Source organism: Gallus gallus, chromosome Z, assembly GCF_016699485.2.
Source record: "Gallus gallus isolate bGalGal1 chromosome Z, bGalGal1.mat.broiler.GRCg7b, whole genome shotgun sequence".
Lineage (NCBI taxonomy): Eukaryota > Metazoa > Chordata > Aves > Galliformes > Phasianidae > Gallus > Gallus gallus.
The window spans coordinates 3,332,823-3,352,214 of record NC_052572.1 but is presented as its reverse complement, the minus strand read 5'-3'; the positions used below and the strand labels follow the sequence as shown (position 1 = coordinate 3,352,214).

General features: G+C 38.9%; 1 long non-coding RNA gene across 2 annotated transcripts; it reads left to right on the top strand.

Moving 5' to 3' along the window:
- Positions 1-193: 193 nt before the first annotated feature.
- LOC121108508 lies at positions 194-15,475 on the top strand. 2 transcript variants are annotated; one of them, XR_005843051.2, is made up of 5 exons: positions 194-524; positions 657-6,755; positions 7,227-9,462; positions 10,328-10,426; positions 14,846-15,475. It is a non-coding gene; the product is annotated as an uncharacterized LOC121108508 (long non-coding RNA). The 2 variants fall into 2 exon arrangements; XR_005843050.2 differs by having other exon boundaries at positions 657-9,462.
- The last annotated feature ends 3,917 nt before the right edge of the window (positions 15,476-19,392 follow it).

Genomic DNA, 19,392 nt, shown 5'->3' with positions numbered 1-19,392 from the left:
AAAAATAAAAAATAAAAAAATCACACTTTCTCCCTTGCCAGAAGCGAGATGTACATCTGGAGAAGTTTTCCCAGTGAGCAAAAAAAAAAAAAAAAAGAGAAAAAAAAAGCCATACTATGAGGAAATTGCATTTTATCTCATTTCCCATTCTGCATGAACAATTATTTATGTAGTTGTGCACATTCTTTAGTCTGTGTCTGTCTGTGTTTGTCTGCTTATGACTTCAGACTAATGCTAGTTCTGCACAGAATTTAATTGTAGACAAAAGCTCAAAATACGTAGATAGAGGGTCAGATAGATAAATAAATAAACATATTATCTCAGAATAACTACATCAATATCAAGAGTAAAGCCCCTTTTGTCACTGCATATGCAGCAGCTCTGTAGAGAATAGCCTGTTCTTTGTTGCCATCCAAGGAGACATCATTTTATTCGACACCCATGGAGCTGCACAAATAAGAGTCAGCAGGCATCAAGCCATCCTCCTGGAAAAAAAATTGGCATCTCCCTCTCTGGCACATCTGGTGAGTATGAATGGCATCCATCTTTTCAAAATTAATTACATTCCAAAGCCTTGTCACAAACAATCAACCCTTGTGCCAAACGCTGATCTTTTGCTTTCTGCCAGATGTAATGCATCTGCTTCTCTTTATCAGGTTTAATCCTATTTGGCATTGGCTGTGCAGTAAACAATGCTGTGGAAGTTGGAAATGAAAAGTAGAAGAATGTGGGAAGGCGCTGAACAGAAGCAGAGGAAGAGACGCACATAGTTAAGACACTTCGCTCTGGAGCAGCTGGATAGCACAGTGGCATAGGACTCACAAGTTGCAAGAAAGGCTGTTCCCCTTTAAATGGATTGAATCAGGCAGGACTGCAGGGAGAGACCCGCAACAAACTCTCAGATACCCTATTAAGTGGGCTTGGTGTAAGTAAGGCCATTGGTTTTGGACACTCATTAATTTGATTTATTAGCTTCAATTCCAATTATATTGCATTGTGTTATCTTGCATTCTGCTATCATACTTAGTAAATTTTCTCCCTTAGCTCATTGCTGTTGTTTAGTTTTTAGGCCCAACTCCCTACTTTTCCCTACCCCCCTTCCAATTCTCACAGGGCATGGGTCCATGTGTTCCTCCATCCCATTAGCCAGGGGCCTGAACTGTTGACAGAGGGTTTAGTCCAGAAGAAGAAATGACAAACATGTAAATTCCTGTCCCACTTTCCTTATTTTATGCTTCAAACTACCTGGTACCAGATCACCTACCTGTTAATCTAGAGAGGCTCAGGATGAGCTCAGGCTCTTCTTCCAAAGCACTACCACACAGTGACACCGGGGCTGCTACTCAATGCAAGAATCAGGGTTTCCCCTTCATAAAAAAAGCAGAGGTGTCTCATTTTCCCCCTTTCATCTGAAGAAATCTTATCAGCAGCAAAATGTCTAAGGGATTACATGACAACAATAACAACAACAAAGAAACCTAACAACTCATTCAAATTTTTATTTTCTCTATATCAGAGCAATCATTAAAACTGAGCAAACTCAAAACCAAATTAAAATCCCTCTGCTACCACCAGCAGGCAATGGTCTTGAATCTGTGATTTTAAAGTGGTGGAAGGCTTAGTGTTGCTATTGCAGCAGAACAGTGTGTTGTAGTTTCCCTCTCAGCAAATCTCATATACTTTATTACATAGGAATATCCAGGTCTTTCTGCTGCTATTCTAACTATACATTCAGTGGTGCAAATACCTGAAAACCCATGACCCCCTTCAGTCATTAAATTCAATTTCCCACTCTCCTTACTTCTTTTCTGGAATAATTGGCATCTGAGCTCAATGGCTCAGTCTCTAACTCCTTAAATTAAGCATGCTGTGGTATGGCTGGCACCACAGAGAACACAGGTGTTGGCTGGAATCTTACAGAAAAGCAGGAAAAAATAGGAAAAGATATCTGAACTGTCCAACTGTGTCTTCATCACACAAACTCCTCATTTGTCATATATTTTCAAGAGGAATAATTCCTAACAAGTCTGGGGATATCACGTTCTGACTGGTATGGGTTGGAGATATACTAAAACTCTTTCAATAACAGTAGAGCTAGAAATGAATTAAAATTTAATGGTTCACTGGCCTTCCCTCCAAGTGTACTGAAATCTGACCTGTATGGCTGGAAAAACAGAAAGAACAAATGAGGAAGACTGGATTTCAATTCGCTCGTCTAATGTTTAATGTTTCCTCTATTTAAGTTCAAGGACACAAATAGGCTCAACTGTGCGATACATTTAGAGCTCTTTTCCACCTGGTCAAAATTTCTACAGAACATTAGTGTATGGAGATCAGTTTAGATACATTACTACAAAGCAATGTGAGAATTTTATCTCTAAGCTTTAACAGGAAGATTAGGCAATTGATGACTCCTTGAGGTCTCCTCTTTCTCTATGAGTGTTTGAGTTTCAGGGATAGGTAGTTGGATAGGTAGCTGAAGGAGAAGCAGTGCAGATCACACTGTAGGAATAACCCAGATTGCACCATGTAACTCTGAGAAAAAATAGGGATGAATTAAACCACTCTGATGACCTACATCAAAAGTATTTGTTGTCTAAGAAAATGCCAAGATAAGGAGTGGTTGGAAACTGGACAGCCAAGATCCAAGAAGAAGCTAAAAATAAGTTTCCAGATGATGCATGAAACATTTCTTTAAATAAATTCTAAGAATCTTAAAAACATGGAAATGAATTTAAGTTCCCAGATGTTACCTTCAGAACATAGCTAAAACCTTGTCAGTTATTACAAATTAACATCTTTGCTCACTGTACATAGCTCACTGCCAGATGAAAGCCCAGTTTCTTTGATAATTCATGCCTAGTCTGGAGTTAAAGAGTTGCTGACCTCAAGCTCCAGTCTGACTCCAAAGGTCTGATTCTCCAATCATCTCATCATATATCTCATTATCTCATCATCTTTGACGAGATTGAGTACACTCTCAGCAAGTTTGAGGATGACATCAAGATGAGCAGTGTGGTTGACACTTGGAGAGATACGGATTTGAGGGGTGGGCTATTCAGAGGATAAGGAATTGGTTCAAAGGCCATAGACAGAGGGTTATGGTAAATGGCACTATGTCCAGGAGGAGGCCGGTGATGAGTGATGTCCTTCAGGGTTCTGTCTTGGAACTGGTGCTTTTCAATATCTTCATCATTGATGCCAGTGATGGGTTCAAGTGCACCCTGAGCGACTTTCCCGATGATACCAAGCTGAGCAGTGCAATTGGCAAATTAGAAGGAAGGGATGCCATCCAAAGGGACCTCAACAAACTCAAAAGGTGGGCCCTTGTGAAACTAATGCGATTCAACAAAGCAAAGTGTAAGGTTTTGCACTTGGGTCAAGGTAGTTCTAGCTATGTATACAAACTGGGAGAAGAACTCCTTGAGAGTAGAACTGCTGAGAAGGATTTAGAAGTCCTGGTCAACTAAAAACTGAACCTGAGACAGCAGTGTGCGCTTGCAGCCTGGAAGATCAGTGGTATCCTGGGTTCAATCTGAAGAGAAGTGGCCATCAGGACAAGAGAGGGGATTGTCCCCCACTATTTTGCTCTCGTGAGGTCCAAGATGGAGTACTGCATCCAAGTCTGGGCCCCAGTACAGGAAAGATTTGGAGCTCCTGGAGAGAGTCCAGAGCAGGGCCCTAAAGATGATCCAAGGGCTGGAGCACCTCTCCTATGAAGACAAGCTAAAGGAACTGGGCTTGATCAGCCTGAAAAAATGAAGGCTGTCAGAAGTCCTCATTGTGGCCTTCCAATATATAAAGGGAGTTTATAAACACAAAGGAAATAAACTTTTTATACGGGGAGATAGTGATAGGAAGAGGGGGAATGGTTTTAAACTAATGGAAGGGAAATTTAGGCTAGATGTCAGGGGAAAGTTATTAACTGAGGGAGTAGTCAGGTGCAGGAACAGGTTGACTAGAGAGACTGTGGATACCCCATCCATAGATGGTGTTTAAGACCAGGACGGATGTGGCCCTGGGCAATACGGTCTAGTACTTGATCTTGTGGCTGGCAACCCTGTATGTGGCAGGGGGGTTGGATCTTGATGATCCTTGAAGTCCCTTCCAGCCCAAGCTGTTCTATGATTCTATGATTATCTCAGTGACAGAGTCAGTGGGAACAAGTCATTTCACTAGCATACATTTTAGTCTTCCTATCTAAGAGATGTAAACAACAATAAAGGCAACTTCAGTAAATTTCTCTGAGATCTTATGTACTCTCTGAAATGTTATGTACTATATCACAGCTCAGTGACATTGCACTTAACAGCTTTGCTGGTATCATCTTTCTGAATCTGTGACGAACAGTGAAAACCACTGTGATCTCTTTCCCATAACGAACATGTTTTCTGAGACTGTTTCTATTTCCAAGTTCCTGGTGTGACTTCCTGATTGCTACAGGGACATTTTTAAAGCCCAGATCACTGCTTTATGTTCAAAGATGATGCCCACAAATATGGCCTTCCATGAAAAAACAGCAGTCATGAGTTTCTGGGGGAAAGCATATCATTTTAGTCTACATTTGCATATTAGATTCTACAGTGAGCTCATGAACTCTCACTGGAACTGATAAAGGCTACGGTAATATGCAGAGTAATAAGAATGTCTATAACTTCAAAGGAAAGCCCTGCCCAAATTAATTTTTTCTTCTCCTAATGTTATTAAATAGACAGATGAGGAAGCTGCAATGCACTCTGTGAGCTTTATAATTTGATTTCTGTTAATATTCGTGTAGAATCACCACAACCAATTCGCATGCATGCAGTAATCCATAGTAGGTCATCCTAGAGCCCAGGGGTCAGATGAGAGCCTCAGACATCCCTGACATGAGATCTGCTTTCAATGAGAAGAAGAAAGTGAAATATCTTCCACATGTTCTGAGGAGCTGTACTTTCAGCTTTTCACACTTCCTTCCCCCCTCTCCAACCCCCCCCCACCCCCTTCCCAATTTAATCTGTTATTATTGCACAATTTCAAATAATAACGTCTAACATCTATGCCTAACTGAACTGTAGGCTTTTCCTCTTCATTGTCTTCTCTGACATGGTCAAGGACCAGATAATTAAGAAAATTCACAGAAGCTTTCTTCTGACTGACATTCCCTTCACAGTCAGTGTTTACTCTCTGCACATCTTTATTTATCCCTTTACATGACTAAAGGTCTTGTCTTGAAAGGCCTGATGCACATGCTAGTTTTGTAAGCTAATGAAGAATGAAATAAATATTTTTTTTCTCTTTTTTTTTCTTTCCAATTTTGTTACTCTCTGATGTATAAAATATACTCTACTTTTGCATCAGAAGAGTTCTGTAGCTTTCTTTATGCATACACAATTTGTCTTCATTTCAGTTTTGATTCAGAATGCAATGAGGAACACAAGAAGTCAGCTAAATCTCACTGATATACACACCCTGTGGATCTCAGATTGCAGTAACCTGTATAACTTAATGTATCAGTATTTGATTTCCCTGTTGTCACTTTCAAACCTCTATATTTTACTCAACATTGTTGTTATATAATTTTGTTGCAATAACTGAATACCTTCAGGAATTGCATGGCATAGCACTTATGAGGTTTTAAGATTTCTCCTTCCACTGCAGAAAAAGTTAATTGCACTGGGTCTGTGCTTTGCCAGTACTGATTAACACAGAAGCTGAAACTGCAGCTTAATGTTCTGGCTATGAGCAAGGAGTCTGATTCATTGATACCCTTCAAATACCTGCCCTCCAGCATCCCTTGTTTCTTCATGAAACTCCAAAGACATTTCTACAAGAGTTTGAAAATACCAGAGTTTTGTTTTACTGCTATGAATCAAAAATACTGCAGATGGAAGGAAACTTTAAGGTTTCTATGCATGTTACAAGAAACTCCACAGAATTCAGTTATATTTGAGATCCCATCTCAGCTGCCCCATGAACATACAGACTTGTAACAACTTCCTCTGGCTTATAGAAAACAAAACAAAAAGCTTTCACAATATGCAATTATAGAATTAAAAGATTTTAAGAAAACTAATCACCCCTTTATTTATTTATTTATTAATAATTGATAATCAGTTTCCAAGCAAAAGGCCAAACAAAGTGGTAGGAAGCAGAATGGATAAGTGCTGGAATTTCTTATATCTGATATTCAAAGCATAGCCGATGGATTTCTAAGTCTGAAATATAGAAATCCTTGAAGGACATTGAATGGTAACAAACAAACAGCAAGAAAAAAACAACATCACTTCTAACTTAAAATCCACATCTTAGTGCCATAGATCCTATTACTGTATTATTGTTTGTTCAATAACTATTACCTATCATCATAGCTATACCACCAACTTTGTGGTTGTACATTTGCATTATAACATCACTTGCTCTTCTGACACCTTCATAATTTTAAATCCTTCAATCCTTTCTTGATGTTTAGCTTACACTTTCCTAATCCAATATTTAGGAAATATCTGCCACAGAATCAGCTTCAATTATATCTGTTTAATTCATTACATGCTTGTGTGGGTTCCTAATATACATATCTAATTTTCTTTGTGCCCATCATCCAACATCACTACCAGTGAAACCTCATCTCACCAATGAGCTATGGAAGTACTACATCTTTCTGAGGAAGAAGCTCGTCATTTGCCTTCACAAAGCAAGTTAAAATGGCACGAAGAATCAGGAAACTTGTCAGCTGAGTTTTTACTTACCCTGTGAGACCATTCTTTAGGAAAAAGGTGAATAAAATGAAATACATCTATGAAATAATAAATCTTCCCAAACTGACGGGGGTTAGCAAACAGGAATAAGGAGCAGGGGTCAGAAAGGACAAGTCAGCATGCAAATGATCATAAAACTCAATAGAATTGGGTACAGAACTCCCTCATAAGCTTTTGTAAATGATCCCCAAAACTCCTGCATAGGGTAAGCAGCAGCATGTCAGACAACTTGGACACACCAAATTCAGAATAATGCCAATTGGAGAACTGCGGTGTGTCAGTATGAGATAAAATATCCACTGTTTCACTTGGGATAAAATATCGAACCAGGTCTTCCGAGCTCATTACAGGATGTAACATCGATGTTTCCATTAAGAATGTTGTAGTTTCTCCATTCACACATCAAATTAAAAAAAAAAAAAAAGGGGGGAGGGGGAGGGGGGGACAAAATAAAACTAAGCTACATAACTAAAGAAATTCTGTTAACAGAAGTTGTATATGGGCTGCTGAGGACTCCTTGATAATTAATGACTGCTGGACAGACCCAAAACCTGAAATGACCAGACAGACCAGTGTCCAGTAAGTGACAGACCATATAATTACAAAATTACAGAGCATAAAAACCTCTGACTGCTTCCAATTATAATGTGAAAGGGCAACTTCACAGTTGTGCCAGTTAGTAGTGCTGGGGAAAGGAAAAGGAAAATGTGTTAAAGGCCTAATGAGGTGTGTGGGTGGAAGTTACTGCCATAGTTTGCGGCTGTTCAGGTTGTTAGTTCCTACAATGTGTCACTATTCAAGAGAGAGAGAAGGGGAGGGAGGTAGAGATGGGAGTGTTTGAGGGGGAAGGCATTTTCTCACTGGGCTAACAGAAATAAAGTGCAAGCAGAGATTTGCTTTCCCTTACTTCTTCCTGAACACATCTGACAACAGATTTTAAAAGAGCCATTTAAGTTTCCCAGACAGTTTCGGTAATTGATTCAGAATTTTTACAGTCCAGGAGACATACTTGTTTATTTTAGCAGGCTGGGGAATTGTTCCCTCGAAGCCTTTAAAACAAAGACATAGAGCTCTCAGTATATCAGCAGGAGCAGACAGCGCAGAGGAAACACTACACACAGTGTTAGATGATACCCCATCCCCAAAAGCAAGACGTCAGCTGTGGCCTTTTGAGGTCTGGTTAAATCCTGTCCACAGAGCAGCAAAAACACACAACTGGTCCTTTATGTGCTTCCACCTTCAGAATGCTTTTCATGCTACACACTGTCTCTGGAACCACTCACCTATACTGATAGGGCTGTGATATTGGACAAGACTCCATGTTCCTTGAACCACATGGCTGACATGCTCCCCAGATGCACTAAGGCCATGTAACCTTCTCTTTCTGTGACCCAGCATACTCTCTGCTTCATTGCTGACCATAACACCTTGTAACATGGTCACCAGACAAGGACAGCTGAGAGGAAGAAAACTGACCACAGTGTTGTCTCATTTCACAGTCCTTTCAGTGCCTAACACTAATTTAAAACAGAGATTACCTCCTGAGCAGTATTCCAAGAGAGGTTTGCATCCCATTCTTTAGGCAAGGAGAAAGGTGGGTGCCTTATTCTGCAGTGTAGGTTTCTTACTCTGTGCAGTGACTGCATGTTCTGTAGAGATGTAATAGTAAGTAGCAATTTGCCGTTCCATGAAGACAGTGCAGTATCAGTCCTTTGAGATGCCATTCAGACTATTGAGTCCCGTGTGCTCTTTCCAGAACTGATGTATTCAGGAGGCTCTAAATCCTGCATTATTAAAAAATGTTTGGCAATAAAGTGAAATGCCAAATGGAAAAGACACATATACATTTTTTTTTTTTCTCCTCTGTTGTTCTCCTCTTACTTTTTTCCAGAAAAGTAAGACCATGCAATTCCATGACTGTATTTTGGATAGAGAACAGTGTCTTGATTTATTGTTGAGCACATGTATTACAGAATTTCTTCTTCTTGGGTTGTGTCGCATAATGATTTGTTTCTGTATTAGACTTAAAATACTACAGATTCTGCAGGACGAGTGTTCAAGAGAGAAAAGTATTAAAACAACACATGCTTCATGAAGACCAAGACAAGGAATAAACAGACAGTGCTAGAGCCAAGAAAAGAAGTAGTTACCGTGCAAAAATTTAGGTGACATACAAATACACTAATAATTCAAAAAGCTTTCTCACAGCCAACATACAACTTCAACTGCTGGCTGTCTCCCTGCTCTTATGATCTTTCCAATCCTCATTGACCACAAGGGAATTAGTTGGCCAGTTTCTAAAGAGAAATCCAGGTGTTAGGCCTTCCTTGCTCCTACACCACCAAACATCAGGATCCAGAAGCATTCTCAATTCAGTGTCAATGACAGGATCTGAGCCCTGGAAAATGCAATTATGGCCACTTTTCTTTACAGAAGATGTAAGAGTGCTCTTAGTGCACACTATAGACACTGTGGACAAAGATTTCAGCATTCACCTCACAGCTCCTCTATCAGATTGGAACATGCTTCCACCTCTTTACAGCAAAGTCTCTTAGACACGTGACTATAGAATCTTCCATAATGAGAACCCTTTAGCTCTGTTGCTCTTCGCTACACAGAAAAGAGGTCAAAATTCAAGAGATTCTAAGTATCTTGCAGGATTTCTTGCCCTGGGATGTTCCAAAGACCAGTGCCTTCTTCAAGAATACTTACTTCATTGTATCATGTGAGTATTGAATTAATTAAAGAATACCCTACCTCTGGAGGGTGCTGAAATCATTCAGTTACCTCAAAATCTGTGTTCCTTAATCTGCTGTGCGAAGAATTGATATATACACAGAGATTAGATATTTATTTAATTTCTGTTCAGATATGGGCCCTCCGTGGCTCATCCACAAAATTAGCACACCTCTGTGGTGCAGGATTTCTCTTACAGACCAAAAATGCAAAAGTATCTTATCTGTAAGTACACTGATAATATTTACCTACATGAATGATTAACTACTTTTCTTGTCCATTTAAAGTGGTAAAGCTTTCTACTAACAATTACTGTGATTAATGCTTAAGGTAAATGCCATTTGCAGCTAGTATGTTTCATTTAACTATTCCCTTACAAACTCAATACACATTTATTTTTTTCTTTTTGGTCCGGCTGACTTGTTTCCTTTCGACATCAACTGCACCAGAGAATTGTACCCTTATTTATTTTTTCTGCAGCGCAACAGCCCACAATCCGTCCTGTGAGCTATAGGAGAAACCATTCTACAGTGTATATTCCAAGAGACAGCCAAAAATGCTGATCCTGGATCTACTGAGGCCTTTTCTGTAGCTATCTATACACCAAAGATGCTTTCTGCTTCTCGTTAATGTGAAACAAACAAACAAACAAACAAACAGTTGTTTCCCTAATTACTGCATTAACCACATACTCTGTGTCTTGTTCAGTGTCATGGTTTCATTCTGACACGAAGAAGAGACTTTTTGATCTAGAAAAAATGAGAGTTGCAGCTCACAATAAGCATGCTAGTACAAGCTGTCCCTGTTTGCATTATTTCACGGTATGTTGTGGCATGTTGTTTTCTGTGCTACAGCTATCACTATGGCACTATGTGACACCAGGAGAGATACTGCAACTGCTGTTTCAATACCAAGAAATCATGTCAAAATGAACAAACAAATCAAATGAAAAGGTATGCTATTTAAATTTAAATGTTCTCTTCACTTCTTTGATAAATTATACACTTCTGTCAGAAAATTATTTTAAAAGAAGTAATAATAATCTGAGTTTCTTTCATTTAAAGCTAATAGCAAGCAGAAAAGGGGGTTTGGTCTTGAGCTGGACCCTGAGCAAGAGCGTGGAGCATACAGCATGACCAGTGGGAGCCCATTGGATTCTCAGGAAAGCAGCCTGAGGGCAAATGGGAAGGGATGGAACAACTACTCTCAGGACAGTTGCTAAATATAATCTGGAGAAGCAAATAAGCTAAGGGAAATGTTTTGCCCATGGAATAAATCCCTCAGATATAGCTGAGTTAGGGCTGTTTTTAGGCCCCGTTGAAAAGCAGTCTGTGAGACTTCTGTTTATCTTGGCATGGGTGACAGAGGATAGGTAGATACTTCTACTTGATGTGACACACAGCAGTCTGGGAACTGTTTGTTTCGTCTTCTGCAGAGAGTGTGCTTTGAAAACAGGTTTATGGTAAGTCTCAAGTCTCACTTGCAGTTAAAGCAACTTTTTAAGACTTTGGTTTTTTTTTTTGTTTTTTTTCCTTCTGGTTTGACAGACCTAGAAGACATCATGATTGTTCAGTTTGCTGCCAGAGGTGGCCCTGTATCACATTTTTGCCACATTACTTGCTTACATGTTCTGAGGAGAGCAGGGACACTTTCAGTTTCCTGAATGTAGTGAAGAAGAGTGTGCTCTGTTTTGCAGTGGTTTCAGTATAGACAAAAATTTTGAGGCTAAAAAACCAAGGCTATTACAGGGGCAAAGAAATGATTTTGTCATGAGATTGGAGTCACACAGCATATGCATTAAAAGTCACTCTTCTTCAGTCTTTTTTTTTTTTTCTTTTTTTCTTTTTTTAAGTGCAGTAATCTTTGAGTAAGACTCTAGGGAATGGAGGTGGTTCTACTGTCCTATCTTCTTGGATAAAGAAAGAAACTTTTCTTAAGGGAGTGTCTTCTAGAGAAATTTTTCAGACATTTTGAACCACGCCAAGCTTCTATATTTTATTTTGTCAATGGAATGAAAGAACCTGCATGCATCAGTTACTCTACAGTGACTTTTACTTCTACTGGAAATCCTCCAGTTCAGTGTTTGAAAAGGACTGTATAAGGCAATACTCCACACCAGGACTCTACAGAAGAATGCCAGTACTTTCCTCAAACAAAAACTATAGCAGAAGGATGCTCAGATAATTCTTCTCTCTTACTAAAACTTTTGAAGACTCCCTTTCACCACAGACAATTATATCACTCTGTTCACCTCCTAGCATCTACTGTTCCTCAGTATAATAGTTTTGTGATTTCCTTGCTACTCATACACAAATTGCAGCTCATATACCCTAAAAAAATAATATCCCATGGAAGAGGAAATCATGCTGTAATCAAGGATGTAGAAGACAGCTGTTCCCAGACTGTAAGCCAGAACAAGAGCTGGAGCTTGAAATTTGGAGTCCTGAGAATTAAAAGCTTAAAAGCTGTGATTTTTGTAGTTAGGGAAAATATTGCCTATTTAAGACTGTAGATGAAATTTGGATGTGTGCCTTCGAGATAGGTTATTATCTTACCTGCTTTAAGCCACAGACAATAAAATTGTCTAAAAAGCACATGTACATATTCCACTGTGGTATTAATTCTTCTTTAACTTGGAGACACAGCACATTCTTTTCTAAACAGAAGGTATATTCTCTGTGAAGCATTCACACTTTTCTGCCTTTAACACATGGCAGGAATGTACTGGGGATAGGAAGGCCCTACAGAGTGATCTGGGCAGGGTGGATCACTGGGCTGAGGCCAATGGGATGAAGTTCAACAAGACCAAGTGCTGGGTCCTGCACTTCAGCTACAAAAACCCCAAGCTTGGGGCAGAGTGACTGAAGACTGTGCAGAGGAAACAGACCTGGAGGTGTTGGTTGAGAACTGGCAATCTGAGTTATGAATTAGAGAGTCTTCAGAATTTTTACCCTTAATAAATCTGAATAGTGGCTGCCCATCAATGATATATGCACATGGAAATGATAAACTCTACAATAGATGTAAAGAGACAAGGGATTGTAATGTTCTTTCTCCCTCATATACAACTTCTCATGGCTCTCAAGAAGGCATGGTTTAAAACATGGTTATATCTAGATTTATTAACACAATGTTCAAGCAGTGACTAGTTCATTCTTAATTATTTTTAGTGGGATGCAATTTTAATTTCATACATGACATAAAAATTATACCTGGAAAGGCCTCTTCATGTTATTCAGACATCCTCTTATTACAAGCAAGAAAAGAAAGAAACTAAAACAAACTACATAAACTTTCCACAGGAAGCAAAGAACAATCCAAAAGGCAGAGAGCCTGCCAGAAACAGCTCAAAACATTTGAAACAAAATAGAGATAAAACAAAAGAGAGAAAAAAAATACTGATTAATTTCTAAGAAGCCTAGCATTCTGCTAGAGCAGACCTATAATTTGATTAAAAAGAAATGGCAGACACAAACCTCTGCGCTGTGGATGGGCTTATTGAAAATGAATTTGAATACAGCTTACGTCAAGTGATATATTAAAAAAAAAAAAAAGTCACAATAACATTGTATTTAATTGAATCATATCATAATGTCACAGAATGGCTTGGGTTGGAGAGGACCTTAAAGATCATTTAGTTAAAAAACCCCCTGCCATAGGCAGGTTGCCCCCTGCCAGATCAGGCTTCACACGGTCCTGTCCAGCCTGTCCTCAAGCACCTCCAGAGGTAGGGTACTCACCCTTCTCTGGGCAGCAGAACCAGGGCCTCACCATCCTCTAAGTAAATAATTTCCTTCTAACATATAATCTAAATATAGATTATATATTTATATATATATATAAAAAAATATATCCCTCCCCCCTTTTAATTTAAAGGCATTCTCCCTTGTCCTGTCACTATCAGACTGTGTAAAGCAGGTCCCTCTCCTGCTTGTAAGCCTCTTTCAAGTACTAGAAGGCCTCATCAAGGTCTCCTCAGAGCCTTCTCTTCTCCAGGCTGAACAAGCCCATCTCCCTCAGCCTCTCTTCACAGGAGAGGTCCTCCAGCCCTCTGAGCATCTTCATGGCCCTCCTTTGGACCCACTACAACAGCTCTGCATCCTACTTGTTCAGGGGGCCCCAGACCTGGATGCAGTACTTCAGTATTCCTTATTTGTTTTTTGTTTGTTTGTTTGTTTTTTAAGAATATGCTTAGCAGTGAAGAATCAGAAAACATAGAGGATAATGTAACAGGTACTGGGGCTTGACATGAGAAAACTAGTCCATCTCTGCTAAATGTATTCTTTGAGCTTGTGGATAAAGAATTCACTCTCGCTGCACCTCAGTTTCCCACATTACAAATATGACAATATTGTTTTTAACATTTGGCTTTTAAAAATGTGGACTCTGAGTCATTTGAAGTAATACCTATTGTTTATGCTGCAAGTGTGTGGTGCCAAGGACGCTGCAGAAACTGATCATGGCTATTGTTTCTATGCACTGCCAAAATGATAGCAAAATATATGTTCAAATTTCTCAGGTCCAAATCTCTGCTATAAATATAGATCATTCTGTTCCTTAAGGCAGTGCATTACTTCTACACTCATCAGCATATCATATTTGAGATATAATCCCCATGAGAAAATTTATCTCTATGGAGTACCATACTTGCTGGAATTTTTTTTTTCAGTTTTCAGGTGAAAGTATCTGGAATACTACAAGTGATTCTGCATAATCTTCAACAAAGATGAAAAAAGAATGTGGGGGTGAGGGAGGGGGGGGATGGGGGGAACCAACAACAACGCACTTTTAAACTTCTGAATCTAACAACTTTGAAATAATAACCTCCCACAGTTATATGCTTGCTGTATTTTTTTTCCCCACAGTTCTTCAGCATATTAACATTTTTTATCATGTTTGTGTATTTGCATAGATGAGACTTCCCATCTTTCACAAGAGAGAGATTGCTGTAGCACTTTATAGTCTGTTGGCAAGATGCATGGCAAAAGGAAACACCTACTCCTCTTTTACTTCCAGGCAGAAATCCAGCTCCTTGTAAATGCTTTCCGGGGTGCAATTCCTCTATCTTTCTGCATTTTCTTTTCCAGATATTCTTACTTACATGAACAGAGAAGAAAATAAAGTGGATGAGTAAGATGACAAAGAGAGAAAAGCTTGCCTCAAGGCATTTACTCATGCTTGATTTCCTCATCTCTCTCTAGCTCAGTGGTTTCCAGCATCCTTCCTTGCTGTGCAGTTTCAGCGAGGGCTGGTGATCAGCTCCTCTAGCCAGTATCATAGACAATTAGTTCATTCTCCTAGGGTAAATGAGATAAAAGTCTCTCTTTTCTCAGTTCAAGGATGCAACACTGTGACCTATTCCTCTTTTTTAGGTTCTCCAGTGGTTCTTGTACCAAAAGAAGAGCCCTATCCTTGCTCAGGTTTTGGAAGATGAGAAGTGAGCAGTATGAACTTGAAGAATGAGCTTGATCAGAGAGAGGCATTTGCCTGTGAGCCAGAACCAGGCTCCTGCCATCTGCACCCAGCGCAGCATTGATGCCAAGTGGAGGCTGTTTCCCTGTCCCTGGCTGAAGTCATTGCATTGAAGGGCCTAAAACTTCTGGGCACTCTATAGGCAATTGATGGACATGATATAAATACTCTGTGTGATTTAGGCTGCATTATGCCAATTATGTTAATTCATGGTCTGATTTTCAGGATCAAAACTGCATATGTCCTTCCAGTAAGGCTGTCTGTAAGGTCTAATTCCAGGTTTTGAACCTTTCTCCAGATGACTAGGGTCATAAATACATAGCATCAAGTTTCTAATTCTACAATATTAAGTTCCTAATACACTGCAAAGCTCTTGAAAATGTTGTCTGTGGGTTTTGCTTAATATGTGAGACCTATTTGAAAATGCTGGCAATATGTTTACGCTTGAATTACATTCTCCTTCATGAGTTGTGCAATTTGAGTTGCCTGAGCGTCTTCTTTCTTTCTTTAATAAACCTGTTTTATTGAAATGAAGATCATGAAATAGGAAGGGAGGCTCAAAAGATATTTAAAAGTGACCTACTGCTAATGATATCAGGTACATAAACTTTTATAGAAGGCTTTCACTCACACATGAATCACTGGTGCTTGCTGCATGCTAGGTAAAAAAATCAGACGTGGTATACATTGCAAAAACTGTGGAAAGGAAGCATTTTATTCTTTGTTATTATGATTTCCCCATTTATAAGGATGCTGAATACAAATCATTACACATCCATGAATGTCAGAATAAGTCAATTTGAGAAATAATTAAAATAATGTAATCTTTTGTCTTTTTTTTTTTTTTTTTTTTTTTTTTGAATAACCTGTAGAAAACTGGGCTGAAACTGGGTCTCATGTATCTCCATGCACTTATATTCCAAATCAGAAATGTATCCTCAAGGTATGAACTAGGTATTAACTGGCTTTAATTTAATTTTTATTAGGCTTTCTTGAACACGCTGCATATGTGTAAATAGAGACAATTCAAGTATGCAAGAATATCCACTTCCCTTTCCTCTTTAACATGAAAGTAAGAGTATATGAAGAAGGTCACTGAATCTGAAATACGTTAAAGACAGTGAATTTCCATACTGTCCTCTGATATCAGTGGCAGTCATTCCCTATTATTAAAGCCAAGGATTTCAGAGGATTACAAAGGGAGAGGCTTGTATCTACGCAAAATATGCAGAGTTCTCAAAGGATTGAAGCTCTCATGCTCCTTGGTGTGCACCAACTTTTAACTACTGAGAGTTGAGAAGAAACTTTTCCTGCCCTCTGAGCAGATTTTGCCTTAATTGCAAGGTCTTTGGCCTTTCAGAGCAGGTGGCCCCTGCCCCCACGGGATGATCATACAGATGCTGCTTCTGCTGTTCTACAGTTTTATTGTCCTAGGAAAAGAAACTCTTTGCTTGATGAGCTTCAGCCTTTTAGAACCTCATGTATAAAAATGCTTGGCTATAATATGCTGTTCTTTACTACAGAAATTACAGAGGCAAATAATCAGCTGGAGCTCTAACGAGATATTTGCATGCATAATTAGATCACTTGTATGCACAGTTTTATTCACAGCTTGAACCTGAGCCTGACAACTATGAAGCACCAGGTAATGCCTTTTGGGTTGAATTCCACAGGACTAGTATCAACCCTTCTGTGTTCTGGAGATGAGATCAAACTACATATCAATCTTTCAGGGAAGATCAATACAGAGAGAAAGCTGTGTTCAGGCTGACTTCCAGCTACATCCTGGTATCTGGTGCTTTCCTCTGATCTGGGGTCTGGGAGACTCCAGTTAAAGAGGGGACATCAATTAAACCTTTGAATTCTCAGATGTGCCTGTATTCCCCTCTGACTAAGCCCAGGGGTTAAAGTGGACATTAAACCATCTGACAGAGGTTTTTTAAAGTGTAATGTTTAGTGTAATGCCCTGATATAGGCCAAACATATGTTCTGGACACTTTCTGCTCCCCATAAAGGATTTGCTCACCTTAGGAAAGCTTGCACTTCAATGTAATGTTCAGTTTTTCCAGTGTACCTTCTGTGAACTGGCCCTTTATATTTGGAAACAGCCTTTTAACAGCTGCTTTGAAAACATATACAGTGTCAGCTCAACCTATTTATTTTAGCCATTCTTTATTCTTGTTTCCCATCACTTTTTCCTTCTGATTTCTTAAGAAATGGCTAACATTAGCTCAAGGATGTCATGCAGCCTACAGAACTGACTGCTAACTGGATGGAAAAGAAATCTTGGTTTTCTTCCAGTGCTTCTGCTTGTTGTGAGTCACTTTCCTTCCTCTTCCCTTGATCTCTAGCAGTGAAAAAAAAAAAAAAAAAGTTATTTCATTTTTAAAGCACTGTTGAGAAATCTTGGCAAAAAGTGCTTTGTAAGAATTAGGTGATATTTCTGTTTACATCTGAAAGCTCATAATGTTATAAGATACAAGTTAACTGAGTGTTGGGATTGGAAAAAAAAGCCATTCTTAGCAGTTATCTCTCACATTAGGAAAACAGTTAAATTAGGTGATTAACCATACATATGGCATTGATCTGATAATATGCTCTGAAGCCTTCCTCCTTTTCTTACTGAGCTGAACTGTACTAATTAACATTCATTTGTTACTGTATGGACCTAAGAACATGGATCTAAGAATCTGTGTTGATCCTACAAAGGTGTGATAAAAATATTCTGTGATTATTTAGTAAGCTGATTCTGGAGACCTATCAAGGTTATGGATGAATCCTATTTTATTTTGTTTTATTTTATTCTATTTTAATTTAATTTTATTTTATTTTGGTGAAGGTACATTGATTAAATTATCTAAATGTAGACATACATAATGGGAATTAGAGGATTACTTTGGGGATTTTTGTAGGCAAGATTATTGAAAACATTTCAACATTATCTGAAAGCATTTCAACAAGATTAAGATTTCTGTTTGTAGATTAACAGGTTCTGCAACACAGGAAAGAGCAAAGATGTACTTCTGTATATCACATGAACTATTTATTAAGGATATATTATTTTATATTATTTTTATTTGTGATATTTTTATTTTATGATTATTTTACCTGAACTACTGTGTTCTGGTGTGGAGTCCTCAGTACAGGAGAGATATAGATCTGCTGGAGCAGGTCCAGAGGAGGGCCACAAAACTGGGCCAAGGTATGGAACACCTCTCCTATGAGGACAGGATGAGAGAGCTGGGGCTGATTGCTCAGCCTGGAGAAGAGAAGGATCTGAGGTGATCTGATAGTGGCTTTTCAGTATCTAAAGAGGAGCTGTAAGATGGGAAAGACTATAGCAGAGTCTGTTGTGAGAAGACAAGCAGAAATGGTTTCACATTAAAAGGCAGGAGATTTAGTTTGGACATAAGGAAGAGGCTTCTCACAATCAGGTTGGTGAGACGCTGGCACAGGTTTCCCAGAGAAGTGGTGGATGCTTCATCCACAGAGACATTCAAGGCCCTGGGCCAGGGCTTTATAAGGCCGTGGGCAGTCTGATGTAGCTGTAGATGTCCCTGTTCATTGCAGGGGAACTGGACTCAATGACCTTTTAGGGCCCTTTCAAATTCAAATGATTCTATGATTCTGTGATTTTCATCCCTTAAATATCAGGCCATATCATTTTCCTTTTCTTTAACAAAAGGGTCCAATCACATTTTAAATGGCTAACTCACTCTAGAACTTTTTCTAAACTTCGATTTTTTAAAAAATAATTAATCCACCATACTTCATACCCAAATCCCTACAAATAAGTCTTCTAACTATGATTTTTGGACTTCTGTTAGATTATTAGTTTGACTTTCATTGAATTCAACACTGAATTTGCATTTTCAGTGGGAAAAAAAAAAAAAAAAAAAACATTTGTTTTCTGTTCTAGTGTTTATTAGTATTTTTGGGTTTGGTCATTTTCATTTTCCTTCCTAATATCCCAAAGCCACAGTGACTTCTTCTGACTGTGCTTCATTCAAGGACGTGTTTTCAGGTTCCTGATAACAGCACACTTTTACATCTAAACTGGATATGGAACCATGTTCTCCTATGGTTTGTGTATTGTATTCTCTTCAAGGGCCACTTTTCTGTTAAACTGCCATTCTTCAATGAATAAATAGGTCTTTGTAATATGAGCATGCAGCAGTATTCCTCAGCTATTCCCTGAACTGTTAGCCTTCCTTTCATGAATTCAGCCACTGAAATGTTCTGCACAATCTTTTCTTTGATTCCCTTGCTTCTCCAAGGTCTCTTCTGTGTTATACTTTAGAAACTTTGATCTTGCCTCTCTTCCCTTCCTTGTCTTAAGAACTGGTGAAGGTCTGCTTTGCTTCTTTTATGCATTTATTGTGTTCTGTTCCCTTCAGCTAAACAAGCATGCAGTCAGGTGAGTAGAAGGCTTTAGTTCATGTCATCC